Source organism: Callospermophilus lateralis, chromosome 10 (genome assembly GCF_048772815.1).
Source record: "Callospermophilus lateralis isolate mCalLat2 chromosome 10, mCalLat2.hap1, whole genome shotgun sequence".
Classification (NCBI taxonomy): Eukaryota; Metazoa; Chordata; class Mammalia; order Rodentia; family Sciuridae; genus Callospermophilus; species Callospermophilus lateralis.
Window position 1 is genome coordinate 982271 of NC_135314.1, and position 21590 is coordinate 1003860.

The window sequence follows — 21590 nt, forward strand, 5'->3', positions numbered from 1 at the left end:
GACTCTCCCGGAAGCAGAGCTCAGGGCCCAGCAGGGAGACGTGTCTTGTTTGGGTTTCATTGTACAAAAGCACAGAACTGGAGTCCAGAGAGTCCAAGAATAAAGCCCGGGGACTGTGGGGGAGGAGGGGGAGGCCCAGAGAGAGTGAAGTGTGTTCTCCAGGTCATGGGCCACGGTCAGAGAACCCCATCAGCACAGACCTGGGGCAGAGAGCACCCCTGAGCCGCCAGCTGCGCCCTCCGCGGTGGGAGGAGGGGTGAGGAGGGAGGGCGCAGTCTGCGAGGCTGCCAATCTGATTAGCCCGAAACCCAAAGCTGCGATCCAATTAGGCCTCCCAGGCCCGGCCTGGCTCCCCTGGAGGGGTGTCTGGAGACCCACAGCGGATGGAGAGAGGGTCTGGTGTGCCCTCCAGATGGACACGGCTCCCTGGGGAGGCGGCCAATCCTGCTGTCTCCGCAGCAACCTTGACCTGGCAGCCGAGCAAGAGAGAGGCCCATTTGAAAAATTAAAGACGTGACGAAGGAAAAAGATGTCTGGAAATTTCCACCTGCGAGCTGGGGCCCAAATCTGGTCACCCCCACTGGGATGGCAACGGGGCGGCTGTCGTCCTGCCAGGAAGCTTGGTGGGGCGTGTTCCCACGCCGCCAGATGGGAAAGGCCGGCCAGCAGCGCAGCGCTGTCTCCCGGGCACGGGGCGCGTTGGGGAACAGCGAGAGGCACGGCTGTCCCAGCATTCTGCTCCCCCAGGCCGTTCGCGTGGACTGTAGCACGTCCGGGGGCAGAGGGTCTGTCCCTGGGTGCCAGGGTGGGCGGCTGCTGTTCGCAGACCTGGGGTGCCAGGTCACAGCCACCATTGGAAAGTCCAGAAGCACTTGGACACACTTCTGGGGTGAGCCGGACAGCAGCACCGCGGCCCCCACGGCCTCAGACCCCCCCCACGAGCCAGGAGACCTCCACTTGGATGCCTAGTCTGCTGGGAGCCCAAAGCAGGCGGTCAGACCCCAGGGCTACCCGCAGACTGCCAGGGAACCGAGGCTCAGAGACGCCTTCCTGCCTCTGGGAACAGCTTGGCAGCTGCCCTACCCAGGTCCAGGCCACGGCTGATCTGCTTCTGGTCGCTGTTGGTGGCCCTGTGTTTCCTAGAGCTTCGCACGGCGGACTGCAGGTGTGCACTCTGGACTGGCCGTCACTTGTCACGGGAATGACGACCTTAACACTTGCCCCTCTCCTGGCCACACCCTGTCCCACCACGCGGCACCGTTTGTCCACCCAGCCCAGTGGGCCTTTGGGCTAACTCTAGTGTTGGCGACTACAATGGTCCCACCAGGAACGCAGGCTCTTGTCCCTGGGCGAACACCTCGGAGAGGACCGGCGGGACCACAAGGTGGGCGCAGGGGCAGCTCATGAGCACTGGCCACGCTGGGGTCCCACAGGGAGCGGCTACCCCTGCTCTGCTCCCATGGTGCCCGGGGAAGCCAGGCGTTGGCCTCCTCCCAACTCTCAGTAGGTCCGGGGCTTTCCCTAGGGGTGGCTAGGTCAAGTGCTACTCCCGGGGCCCCTGTGTCTCGCCTGCTGGTAAGGACGTCTGTGCCTGTTTGCACAGGTGAGACCTTTGCTGGTTTTGTGGGGGAGTAGAAAGTCCCCCCCTCTCCACACCAGGTGAGCTTGTCATGGCTGAGGGCCAGAGCTGAGACACTGCTGTAGCTATGTCTGTCCTTTACACTCCTCAGTGTTCCCCGATGTCCTTTTCTGTTCCAGGATCCCACCAGCAACCTCACTACAGGTGACCATAATGTCTAGTAGGCTCTTCTTAAAGGCGGTGCCAATTCCCACACTTCCCTTGTTTTCGATGATGTGGAAGGTTTTGAGGAAGGCTGGTCAGGCATTTTGTAGACTGCGGCTCCCCTGGGAGCTGCTGGCGTCCAGTGTTTTCTTGTGGTTGGACTGGGTTTATGAACTTTGAAGGAAGACCGCAGAGTTGAGCTCATCCGCCAAGGGCACGCTGCCCACCTGGTTTCTCACTGCTGGACACTGGGGAGGGCTCAGGGTTCCATCCTCCTCTCCTTGGGAGGAGGTCTCCACATGCTCACACTCCGCCTCCTGAGGACGCCATCCACGTGAATGATTTGGAAGTCTCTGTTCAGACCTCTTTCCTCCCGTGATTCCTTAGTGCATTGAGGAATCCTGTTCTGTCGGCAGGGACACTGGTGTGCCCTGTACACCTGGCTTTAATCCAACACCTCGCCGTTCCTGCAGCCTGCTCCTGTGACGCTCTGACCTACCGGCAGGGTGGCCTTTCTCTAGGCCTGTTTCTTGGAGACCTCTTTACTCTCGGGCAGCACCAGGGCTGCTCCGGCTTCCTCTTCCTACGGTGTCTGTCCCCATTCAGAACCAGCCACTTCCATGAGGAAACCGTCTCTGGAAACTGGTGTTAGAAGCCAAGCCCTGAGCCTTGGCTGTGCACATTGCTGCGGTAGTGCCTCCGACCCTCAGCTGACAGCGAGGGGAATGTGCAGATGGGTTCACCCTGCGCACATCTCTAGACACGCCTGGCCCTCGGGATCTGTGCCAGGCGGACACTGAGCTGCATTAATTGATTTTCAACTGATAAAACCCCGGGGTCATGATACGTTCTCCTCCTTGAATGCTGGACACAATTTGCTAACATGTGCCTGAGAATTTCTGCCTCTGCTTTGGACCAAGTAGAGAGAGCAATGGTATGCTTACAACACAGGGGAGAACCACCCCTGGAGGCCCACGACATCAAAACCAGACGGAATCCACCACCAGGCGACGTGCCCCGCAGACAGCACCCGGGGAAGGCTTCTGGGGCAGAGACTTGAGTCCACACAGGGACTAGGTGTTTGAAAAGTGTTAAGGTCTGTAAACAAGTCAGATTGGCACCTGGTATTTTGCCAGAGAAATGTTAGAGTCTGTAAACAAGTCTGGATGGCGCCTGGCCAAATGCCAGAGGGAGTGGTTTGTGAAGTAACAAAAGCGAGCCATTAAGTGTGGAGATTCCTGATTGGTTGACTGCTGTATCTATTTTATGCTAATTAGATAAGCTGTGTAAAATGTATAAATATCGCTCAGATCCTACAATAAACGGCTTCCATTCCTGCTGTATCAATCTACACAAGTTGTTCGTCACCCCCCCCACCCCCGGTTATTTTGCTGCAGCCAGACTGCGGCAGAAAAGTAGGAAAATAAGACAAAATCCCTGTTATTATTAATTGATCTAAAATATAACTGTTCTCTAAAAGTAGCAAAAGTAACAGATTGGGTAATTGGAAGCAATGGTACTACAATGGGAGAGAGGCACTGGGGCTCTGCCAGGCCCCTAGCTGCCCAGGGGTGGAGAGGGGTCAGGAGGGCCAGGAGGTCGGGCACTGTCCACAAAGCAGGCATTGCTGATGGAATGGGGAGTGTGTTAGTTGTCGATGTGCTTCCAAACCCCAGAATAACTGTGTAAAGTTTTTAAACAACAAGTGATTTGCAAAGAGAGGGACTGTAGAAAACAGTCTACTCTTGGAATAATAAAAGTAGCACATTTAAAACCAGAGAAAGCAAGGAAACTCTCAGATTTTGAAATGCTCCTTTTTCATCTTTATCTAACTCTAAAGGCTCTCTGACCCCTTCCTTGACTTGTGGGTTATGTAGATATCTGGATTTTTGTTTCTAAATATTTGGATATTTTTCAAAAATCTTTGTGTTGTTAAGCTGAGTAACAATAATTCTGTGCCCAGAATGTGGCCTGCTGGGGAGCCGTCTGTGCTGGGGAGAACCTTGTCCTGTTGTTGCAGTATTTCTCTGAGGGCTGCTCTGGGTGCTGGTTCACAGTCTCCTGAGGGAAGACACCTGGCGATGCATCCCGCCAGTCACTGGAGCGTGTCGGAGAGCACGGGCGACCCGCTGCCTCGCCTGCTCCTGGTGGAGTCTGCTCCACACCTGCCCAAGTTTGCTGTGAGGCGCGTGCCTAGGTCCAGGTCTCCCTGAGTCACCCTTGTTCCTCGCTCTGCTCCCTATGGCCACCCAGCCGACTCGGACGGTGCGGTCACACTGTCCCTGTGCTCCTTTATCTCTGGGCCTCTTTGCTTCCTGTTCAGCCCCAGGACCCTGGCTGGCTGTTGGAGCCCTTGCGGGCCCTGAGGCTGTGGGGTGCCTGGGTGCTACTCGGTCAGCTGGCTGGCTGGCGAGCTGTCCATCGCTCTTGCTGGCTGCGTGCTGTCTGTCCCTCTGGTCTCCTCCGTTAGCGTGGCTCTCTCTCTCCGGTTTGTGGATACATTCATGGGCCTTCCTTCACAGGTGCTTTGCCGCAACAGCAGGACGCCCCCCCCCCCCCCCCCCCGCCCCCGGCCTTCAAGCCCTGTGGCCCGTCGCAGCACCACGCGCCCGGAGCTGCACCTGCTTCTCAGCTTTCTGAGGACTGAGGACCTCGGGTGTGCCCAGCTGCCCACCCTGTGGTTTCCACTCCTTTGTGCTCCCCACTCCTGCCTGCAGGACTCCCTGCGGTGTGGTCTGAAAGGCCCAGGTGGGAGGCTGTCCTTGGGCACCTCAGAGGCCCCTCTACCTCCCCCTAGCAAGGCGTCCAGTGATATCCAGCTGCCCTTGCTCTGCGCCTCTGTGGGCGTTTCCTCCCTCTGGTTCTTAAGGTCTGGCTTTGCTGCTACTTTGGGGCAACTTGGGGTGTGCCCAGCGTGAGCTCCCTCCTGGGGTCTGCGGAGTCCCTCGGGGAGGCTGGGCGTGTTTTGTGTCTGCCTTGCAGGGGGCTGGCACCCTCGGGGTGCTGTGAGGGTGCTGCTCTACCTGCCCTGCTGGCCTCTTAGCGCTCCCTGGGCTCAGCTGGGAGGCTCTGAGCTGGGAGGCCTGGCCTGTGGGGCTGTCTTCAGGCCCTGTCTGTCTCTCCGCAGTGGCTCCTCTGCTCCTTCTCCACCCTCCTGAACATAAAAGCATAGCTTTTGGGGGTGGTACTGGGGATTCTGCATTGGAGCAAGCCCTCTACCAACTGAGCTACACCCCAGCCCTGCTGAACCGGTTTTGGTGTCAATGGATCTTTTATTTATCTATTTTTACATGTGGGGCTGAGGATCAGACCCAGGGAAGTGCTCCATGCCAGGCAAGTGCTCCACCACCGAGCCCCTAGCGCAGCTCCCCAAAGCACAGCTTTCACACTGCCAGAGTGTCCATGTCTGCTGTCCACTTTGGTGGCCCCTCTGGCTCTGTTCCCATTGACTGCCCCTCACTTGGGGTCCTATTTTCTGCCTTTGTTTCTTCACAGTTTGGCAGCCAGTGGCCTGTCCTGGTCACACGGTGGACCCTTTGCCTCTCAGCTTTGCTCTGGGAGCACTGAGCCTCGGGGGAGCGGTTTGCATACGTCGGGCAACACCAGAGTTCGTCAGCCTGGTGCTGGTTTTTCTCCCGGACTGAGGTAGAACCCTCCTGATGCTGAGAACTGTCCTCTCTGCTGGGCGGGGTGGCCTGGCACCTGGCAGTGTAAGTGTGGACGTCCCCTCCGTGGCCAGTGGCTCTTCAGCAGCTTCCTGGGCTTCCCTCCCAACACCCTGCCTGGTGCCTGCCCGATACTGGAGTCCACGCTGCAGGCTTCCGGATTCTCCTGCTTTCTGAACTCTGTCCTGTGACTTCAGCCCCTTTGCCTCTCTGGCTCCAGCTGTTCCCCGGCCATGGGGAAGACCAGGGGCTCTGCCTGGACTCCCTCCCTGCCAAGGGCAGATCTTCTGTGGGATAGCAAGCCTGGGCTCGGCCACTCAGCGAGTTACTGGGTTTCCTTTAAGGCTGCTGAGGGTGTGAGAGAGCTCCTCACAGCCCTGGGGACACTGCTGGACTCGGTGCCCATTGCTGGAAGCCTTCTCTTGTGCCGCCCAGGCCCAGCCTCACACTGGACCAAACCCACTCTGGTAGCCACATCCACTGAGCCAGCTGGGGATCTGCCAGGTGCTCCACGCTGGGACTATGTGTGAAACCCTGGGAAGAGGGCCTGTCAACTCCATGTCCTGAGGTCACCACGACACACACATGCCTCTCTGACTCAGCAAGGGGCTGACCATACCTGGGCTACAGGCTGCTGAGGCAGGAGGCTGTGCCCGCGTCCCGCGCTGTGCACAAGTTCACTGCCTGTCCCTGCCCCAGCAGTGACACAGAGCGCCTACTGCCTGCGGGGCCCTGTGCTGTGGGCAAGTTCTCCTGCGTGTCCTGCCCAGCTCTGGGACAGGGGTCCTTGGGCCTGCAGTTGGCAAGGACTGCCTGCCCCTCGTGGCCACCAGAGCCGGATGCTATGTTAGGATAGATCTCTGCATGGTACCTGGGCCACTCTGACGGCAAACCCGTGTCTAGCAATTCACCTCACAAATATCCTGGCGTGTCAGTCGAATGATGAATATTCAAGGTGACTAGTTCTTTGCTACTGTTAAAAAAAAGAACACGGAAGCTTTTGAGTGTTGATTTGGAACCATCTCCAAGATTCGAGAAGTGAGAACAAGTTCACGGCAGTGAGTGCTGCCTGCGCCTGCGCAGAGAGGAGAGTCTGCCCAGCACGCACCATGCACCAGGCTGGGACTTGGCTCCGTGGGACTGGGAGCTGCAGACTGGAACCTGCTGCCTGTCGGGGAGAGGGAGGGCGGGAGGATTCTTAACTGCATGAACCTCTGTGGGTTTTGACATCTAGATGAGGCAGATGAAGCCTACTGCCTATCCTGGAAATCAGATGTGAAAACAACCAGCAGGGCCGATCTCAAGAAAGCCCTTGCAGGTTGGGTCTTCGGACGCTGCCTGCTGGTGATTTTTTTAATATATAATTCTTTTATGCCTTTATTTATTTATTTATTTTTATGTGGTGCTGAGGTTCGAACCCAGGGCCTTGCATGTGCTGGGCGAGCGCTCTGCCGCTGAGCCCCAGCCCCAGCCCCAGCCCACTGCTGCTGATTTCAATTCAACTCTCCAGTCCTCTTTTGGAGCAACCAACTCTTAATGAGCTCAGTCAGATGGACGCACATGCAGGCACGTGGAGCACGGGCACGCGGGAACACGGGAACATGGAGCACGGGAACGTGGAGCACGGGAACGTGGAGCACAGGCACGTGGAGCACGGGAACGTGGAGCACGGGAACGGGGAGCACGGGAACATGGAGCACGGGAACATGGAGCACGGGCACGGGGAGCACGGGAACATGGAGCACGGGAATATGGAGCACGGGCATGGGGAGCACGGGAACATGGAGCACGGGCACGGGGAGCACGGGCACGGGGAGCACGGGAACATGGAGCACGGGCACGGGGAGCACGGGAACATGGAGCATGGGCACGGGGAGCATGGGCACGGGGAGCACGGGCACGGGGAGCACGGGAACATGGAGCACGGGAACATGGAGCACGGGCACGGGGAGCATGGGAACATGGAGCACGGGAACATGGAGCACGGGCACGGGGAGCACGGGAACATGGAGCACGGGGAGCACGGGAACATGGAGCACAGGAACATGGAGCACGGGCACGGGGAGCATGGGAACATGGAGCATGGGAACATGGAGCACGGGCACGGGGAGCACGGACACGGGGAGCACGGGAACATGGAGCACGGGAACATGGAGCACGGGGAGCACGGGAACATGGAGCACGGGAACATGGAGCACGGGGAGCACGGGAACATGGAGCACGGGCACGGGGAGCACGGGAACATGGAGCACAGGCACGGGGAGCATGGGAACATGGAGCATGGGAACATGAAGCACGGGCACGGGGAGCACGGAAACATGGAGCACGGGAACATGGAGCACGGGAACATGGAGCACGGGAACATGGAACATGGACATGTGGAGCCCAAACATGGGCATGTGGAGCCGTAGGCTGCCACTCTCAGCCGTCCGTTTCTCTCCTGTGGTCCACAAAGCCCTACAGGCCAGCCTCCCCGTGTGGCCACAGCCTGACCTGCCAGGCCTCAGGGGACCTTCACCTCCAAGCCCAGGTGGCTCCTGACCTTGTGGGCAGACTGGGACCCTCAGACGGGGTCCCAGGACTCAAAAGCTCCATCCTTGAGGGTGGGGCCAGAGCCCCACAATCTGCTCCTGCTGAGGCTTGATGGGGACCAACCTAGACAGGGGTCAGCTGGCTCCCCTCCAGCCCCATGGACCAACCAGTCACCCGGGGTCATGACTCAGCTGCCTAGTGTCACCTTCAAGCCAGTGGGACCCCAAGTCTTCCTGTCTGGGTCTCAGGAAGAAGGCAGTACCCCTCTTCCCATATGGACACTGACCCAAGACAGCAGCCAAGGACTGGTCCAGTGTGGGATGCCCAGGACATCCCCCCTCATATCCCTCAAGTGTGCCCTGGCCTGGCAGGGCCCAGTATCCCCACAGGAGTCAGTGGCCAGACCAGGATACCCTGTGCTGGGACCGGGCAGGCGGAGCTGTGGGCCTTGTCCACACAGACAGCTGCTACCTCCTCCTGCCAAGTCCTGGTCAGGGGGACTGGGGGTGGAGGGGGATGGTCAGTGAGGCTGAACTGGTCTAGGACCAACTACCATGGCCACTTCATGCGCTGGTCAAGCCCAGCACCTCACCCCCCAGCACAATGTGTTGGCTGCAGGTGAAGAAGAACCATCCTGGCTCACTGGGCGTGGCCCCTCTGCCCGCCCGCATGCTGCCCTGCACAGAGCCAGGTGGGCACCCTGAGGGGCAGAGACCTGGCTCACCAGAGTGGATGAGAAGCCACTGGGGCGAGTGGCAGGAGCAGCACGGTCAGAGCCGGGGACCCGTGGCAGCACAGGGCGAGATACGGTGGGCTGAGGGAAACCCTGCACTGCCCACAGCCAGGGCCCCGGCCCTCTGCCCGAGTCCTTCCACCGTCACTCTCTTTCTTCACCCAAGGCAGCCACTTGAGGCCAGCACCACGTACAGGGACTGGTGCTCTGGAGGACAGTGCCCACCACCCAGCCCTGAGGGCCAGGGCAGCCCAGGGGACCCTGTGCAGTGGTGGACGAGGCTGGGCTGGGGCGGGCTGCTTGGGTCAAGATCCTCCTGTGAGGAGAGGAAAGAGGGTCATGTGGCCGCCCATGGTGGTGCCGGAGGCCGAGGAAGCCCACCTGGCCCTCCTCCTACTGCTCCAAGGTGGCTGCCCCTCTCCTCAGCCTCCTCCACTCCCATGGTGGCTCTGCCCAGCGTCTCCCCAGCACACTGCCAGCAGACCAGGGAGCCCATGGGTCCCGTGTGCGCAGTGTTTTGAAAGGAATTCAATTACTTTTAATTAGTGCAAACTTAATCAATTTTAATTAGTTTGAACTAATTTTAAAATTTTTAATTAGTTAAAAATTAGAGTTTTCACATAAGAATCTCCAACTTCAGGCTTTTCTTTAAAGATTGGAAGCAGCGAGGACACAGCCCTGTGGGACATTCGGGGCGGAGCGGCCCGGCAGGCGGCCACTGCACCCACACCACCCACCTCTTCCCTGCATCTGGTGGCCTGCAGGCAGGGTCCCGGGCGGCACCTCCGCCTGGAGCGCCGACCAGCCATGGATTTGGGACCTGCTCGTGGAGGTCGCTGCCCCACAAGCCAGGCCAGGAGGCCACTGCCCAGGTGGTGGCCCAGATCCCAGAGTTGCCCTCGCCCGGCACCTGGATGTCCAGCCCTCCCTTCTCTCCCCGGGAGTGTTCTTAGGACCAGAGGGACCCGGGGTGGATGCCTGTTTTCAGTCTGGGTCCCCACCTCCAGCTTCTGCGTGCTTCTTGGCTTTGGCCTGGAGCTCTGACATCTGGAGGCTGCCCTGGGGCATGGGACTCCTGTCCACAGGAGGGTGTCACAGAGGCCCCTTCCATCCAGCCCCCAAACAACCAGAAGCCAGGACTGATGGGCAGTGTGGAGGTCACTCAGGGTGGGCTGTGAACCCCAAAACCCAGGGCCAGCGGCGGCTGGGGCAAAGCTGCCTGGACCCTGGCCTCTGCCTGGGTTTCCCCCTCCCCCAGCCGGGCCTGGACCTGGGGGCTCCGAGGACACAGTGACTGATGGGTAGAGGGAGCAGGGCAGGACCTCCAGCTCCAGAGTCGATGTCCTGGGTGGCTCCACACTGTCCAGCAGGCTAGCTCTGAGCCTCCTGGAGCAGCAGCATGAGACCACTGTGTGGTGCCACCCCAGGGGGAGCTGCTTTTACAACGTGCATCATGGGGCATCAGTGAGAGTCTCCAAATGCTGACCCTCTGTGGACAGTGTCCTCCTGGTGGCCACAGCCAGTCAGCTCCAGCCTCGAGGTCTGTGACCCCACTGCGAGGTTCTGCCTCAGGCTCTGTCGTGAGCAGAGCCTGCTCTGATAGGAGTCACGGGCCACAGACCCCTGGTCTCACCTGCGGGGGGACACGAAGTGGGAGGCAGCTGCCAGGACCACTAGGGGGAGTTGGGGAGGGGGCCGGCTGGGGAGGCGTGGGGTTCTGGAGATGGGCAGTGGGGAAGGCTGCCCAGCAGAGGGCAGGGCCTAGCCCACACCACTGAAGCTTAAAATGCACGTGCCGCAGACCCCTGGTGTCTGCTGGGCAGCTGGCCTGCCCCTGCCCAGACCTGCTGCCCCTGCCTGTGCCCTAGCGTGACCCAGGTTGTGACTCTACCACAGTTAAGAAATGCAGATCAGCAAAGCCGGGGGACAGGCCTGCGTCAGGGTGGGGTAGCTCTGCCACAGGGTCATTTAGCCACAGGCACAGTCCTGGGGACCCTTGTGGCTGGCAGGAGGAACTTGGTGGCACTCAGGCAAATCTTAAATGGGCAGCGTCTTGTCCCCCAGACCAAGACGGGGCAGCTGCAAGGAGAGAAGACCCTCAGAACTCACAGGGGAGGATGTGTTGGTTGTCCCAGGGAAGGCCCCCGTCCCTCTAACCAGGGGCCACATCCAGGGACAGCGGCCAGACCCGAGTCCTGGTCACTGGCCTTGTGGTCAGTGGAGGTGTCTTCTCACCCTCAGAGCCGAGTCTTGGGGACAAACCAGGCCGTGGAAGCCAAGGATGCCCTAGACCCACAAACTCTGAATTTGAAGAGTCTGTGCCTCCAGGACCAGGAGGAAACTCAGGTTTGGGGGAAACTGGACGTGAAGCAGGAACGCACATCTGGTCAGGCAGAGGAAGGACGTGGTGGGTGGAGGCGTCTCCTCTTGCCTGCAGACCCTATTGAGTCAGTGTGAACCCTGGGCTCAGCGGGCCTCCAAGCCGGGTCAGGGAGGCCGAGGCCTGGCTTGCATGGGGTCAGCCTTCCCATTCTGGGCAACGCACCTCCTGCTGTGATTGGACGGTGCTGGCTCACTGTCCCTTCTCCCAGGACACTTGGGGTGGCCCTGCGACCCTGGGGAAGGAGTGGGGGTCTCTACAACCCGGGGCTGCTGCACGGGCCTCCAGGCAGCTGGACCTCCAGGCAGGGGCGGTCCTCTAGGCAGCCCTGACCCTGCAGGATGCCCAGATCACCTGCTGTCACCCGTGGGACCACAGCGCCCCCCTGTGGCAAGCTGCTCACCTGTTTGCACGGGGTGGTTCACCGCTCTGCTCCTCCCAGTTTCTGCTAGTTGAGCAGTAGACAGCCCAGGTCAGCCTAGAGAGTGCCACTGGGCTCTGGGGCGCACCATGGGACAGCACCTGCTCCGTGCTCCCCGCCTACGCTCTCTTCTGGGCCCTGGACCTGGGGACAGTCTCTGCCCTGCTGGGACTGTCTCCCAGGGACCCAGGGGCCAGTAGGCCATGGGCACATGCTCAGGGAAGGAGGGGAGCCAGACCCACGCTGCCGCCGTCACGGCCACCACAGGCAGGGCCGTGGAGTGTGGGGACAAGGGTGGGCTGCGAGAGGTCAAGGAGCCCAGCACCATGGTCAGCACTGGGAGGCTGGAGGACCCAGCAGCGCCGGGCACACCCACCCCTGGACGTAGTGCGGCGCTCGGTGACTACCCGCCTGTTGGCCCCTAGCGCTGGGCAGCTTTCTCGTCATCGGTGGGCCGACTGCATGGCTGTCCTACTCAGTTCCCCAACTGGGATGACTGTAGATTCACATGCATCCTGAGGAACAGCACGGTGGCCCCAGGACCTCTGGCCACCTTCCCCATGGTGACATCCTGCCAAGTGTGAGGGCAAGAGAACCGCATCTCCCAGGCCTATGATAAGGAGAAAGGCCTCCTGCTAGAAGGAAATGAGCATCAGACACCCACTGAGCAGAGGACAGGGCCCAGCCCTCCAGGCAGCCCTGCCAGGCTGCGGGTGCCCGAGATGGCCCTGCGGACACCACCTGTGGGGTCTGCCTGCCTGGGAGAGCCCGCTCAGGTGGCTGTCGGGCTCCTGGGGCCGGGAGCAGTTCTGTCCCCTGACTGGGATGTGGGTGCCCAGCACGGGGGGCCTGGGCCTCGGGCCTGCACTTTCTCTGGGAGGATCCGAGCCCTAGGCCAGTGGTGGTCAGGAGGAAGCTTTCCTGGGCAGAAGCAGCCATTGCCAGCATTTCTGATCTCCTGTGACCCCTTACTAGGGTCCCCTCTTAGGGCCACCACTGTGCCCCTTCATACCGGCCTTGTGGGGAACTGGCAGGTCCTGGACAGGATGCAGGGTCACCACAAAGAGTAGACCACCTCAGGTAGAAAAGCAAAGTCCTGCCAGGTGTAGTGGCCCATGCCTGTAACCCAGCAGCTCGGAGGCTGAGGCAGGAGGATCCCAAGATCACAGGCAGCCTCAGCAACGTAAAAGGCCCTAAGAAGCTTCCTGAGACTCTGTCTCAGAGAGAAGCCTGGGGGTGTGGCTCAGTGGTTGAACACCTCAGAGTTACTAGCTGGGAAGGAAGAAAGGAAGGAAGGAGCGAAGGAAAGAAAGAAAGGAGGGAGGAGGAGGGAAGGTGGAGGAGAGAGAGGAGGGAAGGAGGAGTAGAGGTGGAGGGAAGGTGGAGGAGAGGTGGAGGGAAGGTGGAGGAGAGGAGGAGGGAAGGTGGAGAGAAGGAGGAGGGAAGGTGGAGGAGAGGAGAAGGGAAGGTGGAAAGAAGGAGGAGGGAAGGTGGAGGAGAGGTGGAGGGAAGGTGGAGAGGAGGAGGAGGGAAGGTGGAGGAGAGGAGGAGGGAAGGTGGAGGAGAGAATGAGGGATGGTGGAGAGAAGGAGGTGGGAAGGTGGAGGAGAGTAGGAGTAAGGTGGAGGAGAAGAGGAGGGAAGGAGGAGTAGAGGAGGAGGGAAGGAGGAGTAGAGGAGGAGGGAAGGAGGAGTAGAGGAGGAGGGAAGGTGGAGAGGAGGAGGAGGGAAGGTGGAGGGGAGGAGGAGGGAAGGTGGAGGAGAGTAGGAGTAAGGTGGAGGAGAAGAGGAGGGAAGGAGGAGTAGAGGAGGAGGGAAGGAGGAGTAGAGGAGGAGGGAAGGAGGAGTAGAGGAGGAGGGAAGGAGGAGTAGAGGAGGAGGGAAGGTGGAGGGGAGGAGGAGGGAAGGTGGAGGAGAGGAGGAGGGAAGGTGGAGGAGAGGAGGAGGGAAGGTGGAGGAGAGGATGTGGGAAGGTGGAGAGGAGGAGGAGAGAAGGTGGAGGAGAGGAGGAGGGAAGGTGGAGAGGAGGAGGAGGGAAGGTGGAGGAGAGGAGGAGGAGGGAAGGTGGAGGAGAGGAGGAGGGATGGTGGAGAGAAGGAGGTGGGAAGGTGGAGGAGAGTAGGAGTAAGGTGGAGGAGAAGAGGAGGGAAGGAGGAGTAGAGGAGGAGGGAAGGAGGAGTAGAGGAGGAGGGAAGGAGGAGGGGAGGAGGAGGGAAGGAGGAGGGGAGGAGGAGGGAAGGTGGAGGGGAGGAGGAGGGAAGGTGGAGAGGAGGAGGAGGGAAGGTGGAGGAGGAGGAGGGAAGGTGGAGGGGAGGAGGAGGAAAGGTGGAGGGGAGGAGGAGGGAAGGTGGAGAGGAGGAGGAGGGAAGGTGGAGGAGAGGAGGAGGGAAGGTGGAGGGGAGGAGGAGGGAAGGTGGAGAGGAGGAGGAGGGAAGGTGGAGGAGAGGAGGTGGGAAGGTGGAGGAGAGTAGGAGTAAGGTGGAGGAGAAGAGGAGGGAAGGAGGAGTAGAGGAGGAGGGAAGGAGGAGTAGAGGAGGAGGGAAGGAGGAGTAGAGGAGGAGGGAAGGAGGAGTAGAGGAGGAGGGAAGGAGGAGTAGAGGAGGAGGGAAGGAGGAGTAGAGGAGGAGGGAAGGAGGAGTAGAGGAGGAGGGAAGGTGGAGGAGAGGAGGAGGGAAGGTGGAGAGGAGGAGGAGGGAAGGTGGAGGAGAGGAGGAGGGAAGGTGGAGGAGAGGATGTGGGGAAGGTGGAGAGGAGGAGGAGGGAAGGTGGAGAGGAGGAGGAGGGAAGGTGGAGAGGAGGAGGAGGGAAGGTGGAGAGGAGGAGGAGGGAAGGTGGAGGAGAGGAGGAGGGAAGGTGGAGAGGAGGAGGAGGGAAGGTGGAGGAGAGGAGGGGGAAGGTGGAGAGGAGGAGGTGGGAAGGTGGAGAGGAGGAGGAGGGAAGGTGGAGGAGAGGATGTGGGAAGGTGGAGAGGAGGAGGAGGGAAGGTGGAGGAGAGGAGGTGGGAAGGTGGAGGAGAGTAGGAGTAAGGTGGAGGAGAGGAGGAGGGAAGGTGGAGGAGAGGAGGAGAGAAGGTGGAGGAGAGTAGGAGTAAGGTGGAGGAGAAGAGGAGGGAAGGAGGAGTAGAGGAGGAGGGAAGGAGGAGTAGAGGAGGAGGGAAGGAGGAGTAGAGGAGGAGGGAAGGAGGAGTAGAGGAGGAGGGAAGGAGGAGTAGAGGAGGAGGGAAGGAGGAGGGGAGGAGGAGGGAAGGTGGAGGGGAGGAGGAGGGAAGGTGGAGGGGAGGAGGAGGGAAGGTGGAGAGGAGGAGGAGGGAAGGTGGAGAGGAGGAGGAGGGAAGGTGGGAGGAGAGTAGGAGTAAGGTGGAGGAGAAGAGGAGGGAAGGAGGAGTAGAGGAGGAGGGAAGGAGGAGTAGAGGAGGAGGGAAGGAGGAGTAGAGGAGGAGGGAAGGAGGAGGGGAGGAGGAGGGAAGGTGGAGGGGAGGCGGAGGGAAGGTGGAGGAGAGGAGGAGGGAAGGTGGAGAGGAGGAGGAGGAAGGTGGAGGAGAGGAGGAGGGAAGGTGGAGGAGAGGATGTGGGAAGGTGGAGAGGAGGAGGAGGGAAGGAGGAGGAGAGGAGGTGGGAAGGTGGAGAGGAGGAGGAGGGAAGGTGGAGGAGAGGAGGAGGGAAGGTGGAGGAGAGGATGTGGGAAGGTGGAGAGGAGGAGGAGGGAAGGTGGAGGAGAGGAGGTGGGAAGGTGGAGAGGAGGAGGAGGGAAGGTGGAGGAGAGGAGGAGGGAAGGTGGAGGAGAGGAGGAGGGAAGGTGGAGAGGAGGAGGAGGGAAGGTGGAGGAGAGGAGGAGGGAAGGTGGAGAGGAGGAGGAGGGAAGGTGGAGGAGAGGAGGAGGGAAGGTGGAGGAGAGGATGTGGGAAGGTGGAGGAGAGGAGGAGGGAAGGAGGAGTAGAGGAGGAGGGAAGGTGGAGGAGAGGATGTGGGAAGGGTGGAGAGGAGGAGGAGGGAAGGTGGAGGAGAGGAGGTGGGAAGGTGGAGGAGGGAGGAGGGAGGTGGAGGAGAGGAGGAGGGAAGGTGGAGGAGAGGAGGAGGGAAGGTGGAGAGGAGGAGGAGGGAAGGTGGAGGAGAGGAGGAGGGAAGGTGGAGAGGAGGAGGAGGGAAGGTGGAGGAGAGGAGGAGGGAAGGTGGAGGAGAGGATGTGGGAAGGTGGAGAGGAGGAGGGAGAGAAGGTGGAGGAGAGGAGGAGGAGAGAAGGTGGAGGAGAGTAGGAGTAAGGTGGAGGAGAAGAGGAGGGAAGGAGGAGTAGAGGAGGAGAGAAGGTGGAGGAGAGTAGGAGTAAGGTGGAGAGGAGGAGGAGGGAAGGTGGAGGAGAGTAGGAGTAAGGTGGAGGAGAAGAGGAGGGAAGGAGGAGTAGAGGAGGTGGGAAGGTGGAGGAGAAGAGGAGGGAAGGAGGAGTAGAGGAGGTGGGAAGGTGGAGGAGAGTAGGAGTAAGGTGGAGGAGAGGAGGAGGGAAGGTGGAGGAGAGGAGGAGGGATGGTGCAGAAGGAGCAGGGGATGGGCCCTTCCTGTTCCAGGCACCCCTGTGTCAGCATGTCGAGAGGCTCCTGTCATCAATGGGAGAAGGTCGCAGGAAGGTCAGGTGAAGGAACCTGAAGGCAGGCACACAGAACTCCAACCTGGAGGACACAGGCCCCGAGGGCGAGCCCACTCTCTGTGTACCGTGAAGAGCCCTAGCCGAGGAGCTGGGATGTGTGCTCTGTGCACCTCTCTCTTAACGCATGTGCACTCAGGAGCCAACCAGACCGTGTGGTCCCGAGGACTCCAAGCAGAAGCCGCCCGCTCCATGTCCACTGCAGTAGTATAGACAGAGTGGTGTAGAAAGGGCCACAAGCAGGGTCCATGGGAGGAAGGGCACCAGCAAATGTCCTCACTCTTGTGGGATTTAGCGTGTGCAGACTTGAGGGTCCAGCCAGGGCCCAAGAGAACTTGAGGATGGAGTGACAGAACTGGGGAGTCCATGTGGCCTTGGGGCATGGAACGCTCCCCAGAGGTACCCTTTCCCAAGCCCCAGACAGACCCAACCAGGGAGGTGAGCTGGAGGCCCTCATGGTGGTCAGGAGAGGCCGAGAGGACAGCCACTGGGGCAGATGGGCAGCAGCAGACCTGGCTTGGGAATGCTGAGATCAGGCGACTGGGAGGTGGGAATGGGACGGTCTGTAGTGGGGGTGATCATTGTCCCACCCTGACCATTTAGGTGAGACCTCGAACAACTGAGTGCATCAACCCAAGGCCCCAGGAGAGCTGGGCCCTGAGATGTAGAAAGTCTGTAGCTGGGGTCAACCCTGGGCTGAGACGGCTAGTCTCCATGTGGGGCACTCTATGGTGGAGCACACTGGGCCTGCACCCACAGCCAGCCTCCAGCGCTCTGTGTCCCACCTGCAACCAAGGGCCAGAGTGTTGGTGCCCTGCTGTCCACTTCACGCCCAGCCACCCATGGCCTCCCAGACTCTCTCAGACCCCTGGCTCCAGTGCCTTCCTCTCATGCCTTCCCACCCACTCCCAGGAGAAGAGGGAGCTGTGAGCTCTCAGCACCCCTGAGGCCTTTCACCCACATAGAGCACAACAGGCTTTTAAAAAATTAATTTTATTGAGGTGCAATTCACAGGCAATAAATGGCACCCACGGAAGCACAAGGTTAAATGTGCTTGGACAGACACAAACCTCCTGACCACTGTGCCTGTCAGGCAGGACTGCTCCACTGACCCACTCCTGTCAGGACAGAGCCCCTGTCCCACGTGGTCTGGCCTGCCTAGCACTTACCCACAGGAACCGGGCATGCTTGTCCTGCACCTCCTAAGCCCATCTGGGCCTGCTGGTTTCTAGCAACCACAGGTACATGGGGTGCACCGCGTGCACGTGCCTCGCCCCTCCTGAGCAGGTGCGTGGGGAGGGACGGCCACACGGCTGCTTAGGCTCCCAGGCCGCTCCGTGTGCTCGCCAGCCCCTGGCGCCTAGTTTTAAGGGTGAGCATCCAGTGGGCACCCTGTGGACCCTCGATCTTGGTGATGCGCTACTGGCATCAGGCATATTTCCACATTGGTCATCTGTACACCTCTGGGTCTTCTCAGAACTTCTTTTTTAAAAAACTGGATCATCTTCTTATTCCCAGGTCACAAGTGTTAGATTCACTTACTCTGGACACAAGCCCTGTGTCAGGAGCGTGGACATGGACTGTAGACCTTTCTCCCAGGTGGCCGGCCTCTCCCACTGCTCCTAGTCCAGTCTGGTAGCGCTTCCTCTCATGGACTGTGCCTCGGCCGAGGTCGGGAGAGGTCCTGGTTGGGATGCTAGGAGTCCCCAGGCTGTGTCGAAGGCTCGTGCCCAGGGAGCAGGTGGGGCCTGGGCAAGGTGGGGCCTACTGGGAGGTCTAGGTCATGGGCTGGGGACTAGGAGGAGACTGGGGGACCCAGCCCCTTTCTGTCTTCTGCTTCCTGTAGCAAGGTGAGCAATTGTGACAAACCACATGCTCCCCCATGAAGTATGCCACAGGCTCAGAGATCAATGGGCCAAGTAATATTAAGACCTTCAACACTGAGCAGAAGTAAACCTTTCCTCCTGACGAGCCGACTACCTCAGGCATTTTCTTACAGAGATGAAAAGCAGACTACTGTAGTCACTACCCAGCAGGACTGTGTTGATGGAAAGCTTACCTACCTGAGCTGCCCTGCAAGTAGCCACCAGCTGTGATGGCTAGCAAGCACTAAGTATGGCCAGAATTGAATGTTTTAACTTAATCTTAAATCAAATAGCTAATGGCTACCACACTAATATATTCAAGTTTTACTTTTAATGTAGGCCTATAATCTGTTTCAAATTGGTGTTTGTGAATGGGTATGAAACAAGGGTCAATGTTCTTTTTGTCTGTGGTATGGGGAGGGATCCTGGGGCCCTGAGCATGCAAGGCCAGTGCTCTGCCACTGAGCTGCGCCTGTCCCAGCTAAGGACCATGTGTGTGTGTACATCCAGTAGTTCTGAAAGGCAGTGCCCAGCCAGGCCACAGGGCACCCTCCTGGACACGCAGGTGTCTCTTTCTGGAAGCTGTTCTTGCCCTTCTGTGAGAACACCCACCCCAACATTGGCTCCTCTTACTCAAAATAGCTGTGGCTGTGGTGGGTCCTTCCAATTTTCCTGTCTGTTTAGAATCAGCTTTTCCTTTCTACAAAATAAGAAGCCTGGGATCCAGATTGGATTATCCTGGATGCCTTGGGGGAGATACTCTCCTAAGGGAGCCTTGCAACCATGAACAAGCACCTCTTCCCGGTTGTCTAGACGCTCCTTCTCTCCTCGTGCTTCGTAGCTCAGTGTAGGAGGCTGGCACGACTCCTCGATTCTCAGGTGTTCACGTTTTTGATGTGAATGGGGTCATGGATTTCCCATCATCTGTTCCTGTGTTGGGGGCACAGTGCTCTTCGTGAACCTGGTTTCCTGCGACCTTGCTGACTCGTTCCTGTCTCTGGTATTTCTCACTTGCGTGGCATGACGGTTGCACCACCTGTGAGCAGCGAGCTCTGCCCCTTCAGTCTCTGCCTCGGACCCAGTTCTCCTTCTTGCCATATGTGTTGGCTCTCTGTGCCTTGTTCCCACCTAGACGGACAGCACATGCTCGTCACAATGAGAATGTCACCTGCAGGTTTCTTGAACAGCTCCTCTGCCACCAGTGTCCACCCGCAGTGACCATGGGCTCAGTGGAGGTCCTCTCTGCCCAGGATGTGCTGTGTGGCCAGCCCTCACTGCATGCAGGAGAAGGCTGGGGTGCTCATTCTGACCTCCTGCCTGTGGATAAGTGCTCGGAGGGCTTCCCGAGCAGTGGCCTCAAACCCACCTTGTGCTGCCTGCTGTTTGCACATCTCCTACTGTGATTTGATGTCATTCTCCAGCAGCTTCACTGTGATCCCCAATGGGAACTAGCCTCCCTTGTTCTCTCCCAGATGCACGAGCACCCAGGGGGTTGTGAAAAGCTGACTTGAGCGCTGGTGTCTGGAGCCCTCCCAAGGAAGGCCATGCTACAGCTGGCCAGGCAGAGCACCCAGCCCAGAGGTGCTCAGAGGGGCTGGTGCCCACAGGGGGCCCTGTCAGGCTGCTGCAGGAGCTCTGCTCTGGATCAGGGTTCAATCCAGGGGCAGAGACAGGCTCCAGAGGACAGAGGAGGGCGCGACCCTGGGTAGGCTCAGGAGTGAGGTTGGGGGTGCTTGCTGGCTGTGCTGAGGTCTTGCTAAACCAGTAGGTGGGCAAGAAGGGTACTGGGCCCTCTGCCTCCACTCAGTTGCTGCAGGCTTCAGGGAGTGGGAGGAGAGGACTGGGTCCTCCCTGACAGGGGCACCCCCTGCTCCTCTCAAGGTACCCATACCCATGCGGATGGGGGATACTAAGGGGCCAGAGCCTCCAACCACGACAGGCCTGCATGGCTCTGCTTGGACCTGGTCCACCTGGAGCCCAGCTCAGTCTGACCTCTAGGGCCCTGGTATGGGAGAGGCAGAGAAGCCCAGGACAGGGAAGGCAGAGAGACCGGCTTGATGCTGAGAAGGAACGTGTACACAGAGGCACTGCCCAACTGTTCTCAGGTCTAGAGCTCTCCCTGGGGACACATCTCTGTCCAGTGGCATCCAGAAGTTACCACTGAGAACAGACGGACAGTGCTGTTCAGAAATGAAGAGTGGGAGACGCAGAAATCCTCAACCAGGCCCCAGCTCTGCGTGCCGGCACTGGGTTCAAGGAAACACTTCGAGCCAGCCCTGTTCCTGGGACCATGTGCAGCATGTGGGGACGCTGGCTGAGCCAGAGCAGTCAACAACATGCAACGCCCCAAAGCTGCGCCCCGATGTCCACGTGTGGCATGCCTGTGCGTGCCTGCGTCCTGGGGTCTGGGTTTCTTGCTCAGGGAAGACCCTGATCCAGACTGTGGGCACCAGGGCTCTACCACCAGAACACACCTGTTTCCAAAGCCGGGGTTGTCCTGTGCCCATGGCTGCTGCTGCTGGAAGCGGGCTCTTGGGGAGAGCCCTGAAACTGTGGAAAGACATTTGCAGGGACTTCCCTGTGTCAGATGAGGGTTGGGGTAGACTCAGGTGGCCAGGACATTGGTTGGGAACATTCTGGACTTTGGGAGCACTAACTGAACACAGCTGCCATGCTCCCTGGTGAAAGTGGGCACTGCAGGGGAACTCTGTTCCTCATCTGCCCAAATCAACTCATGGTGGGTCTGAGTATTCTTGATGGTCCTGGGCAATGGGACAAAGTGGGCAGCTACACTTGATGGGGGATACCACCCAGCAGTTCCTCCAGGTTGGCCTGGAGCTGGGCATTGTTGGGTCAGGCTGCAGACGCCACCTAAACATCTCTGAGAGGCAAGAAGTCTCTGTGGGCCTGCAGAAGCTGGGCATCACCCCTCCAGCCTATGGCTGCTCCCAGGGACCAGCCCTTGCTGTTCCCCCCGACGTGGACAGACTGTTAAATCCAGGAGACCCTCCTGCAGCTTTTCTTCGCCACAGCATCTTGCGCCTTTCAAAGCTTGCAGTGGCTCCCACCAGACTGTCCACTGACCCCCACCACCGTGAGATGCACACCTTTGATGCTGCTGCAGAGCCCTCCTCCAGCCAACGCCTGGAGTGGCCTGTCCTCCCTCAGAGCCACCGCTCTCAGTGACCACCAGCCTCGGGTGCTGCTGCTCACCGTGGGCCCCTCCACTCCAGTCCACCCAACAGGGCCTGCTGCAGCTGGGATCCCAGGCCTTGTGGGAAGGAGACTTCAGACAGCCCTCCCCGCGCAGGTGTGCAGGAGTCTCACAGTTCTACACCCAGCTGGAGACGGTGGGGGAGACTGCCGCTCTCTGTGGCCTCTGCACGCTGCCCTTGCCCTGGTGCCCACCCTTCCTGCCTATGGGTAGGGTGGCCACCATCAGGGCTCCTGTGGGCAGGCTCTTTGCTAAGCCCCATGGGGGCACTGGCCAGGCTGCCTGCCTCTATCCGCTTCTAGTAGTGGCCCCTGACCTGCTCAGAGGACCATGCCGCCCTGTACCCCAGGTCTTGAGCCACTC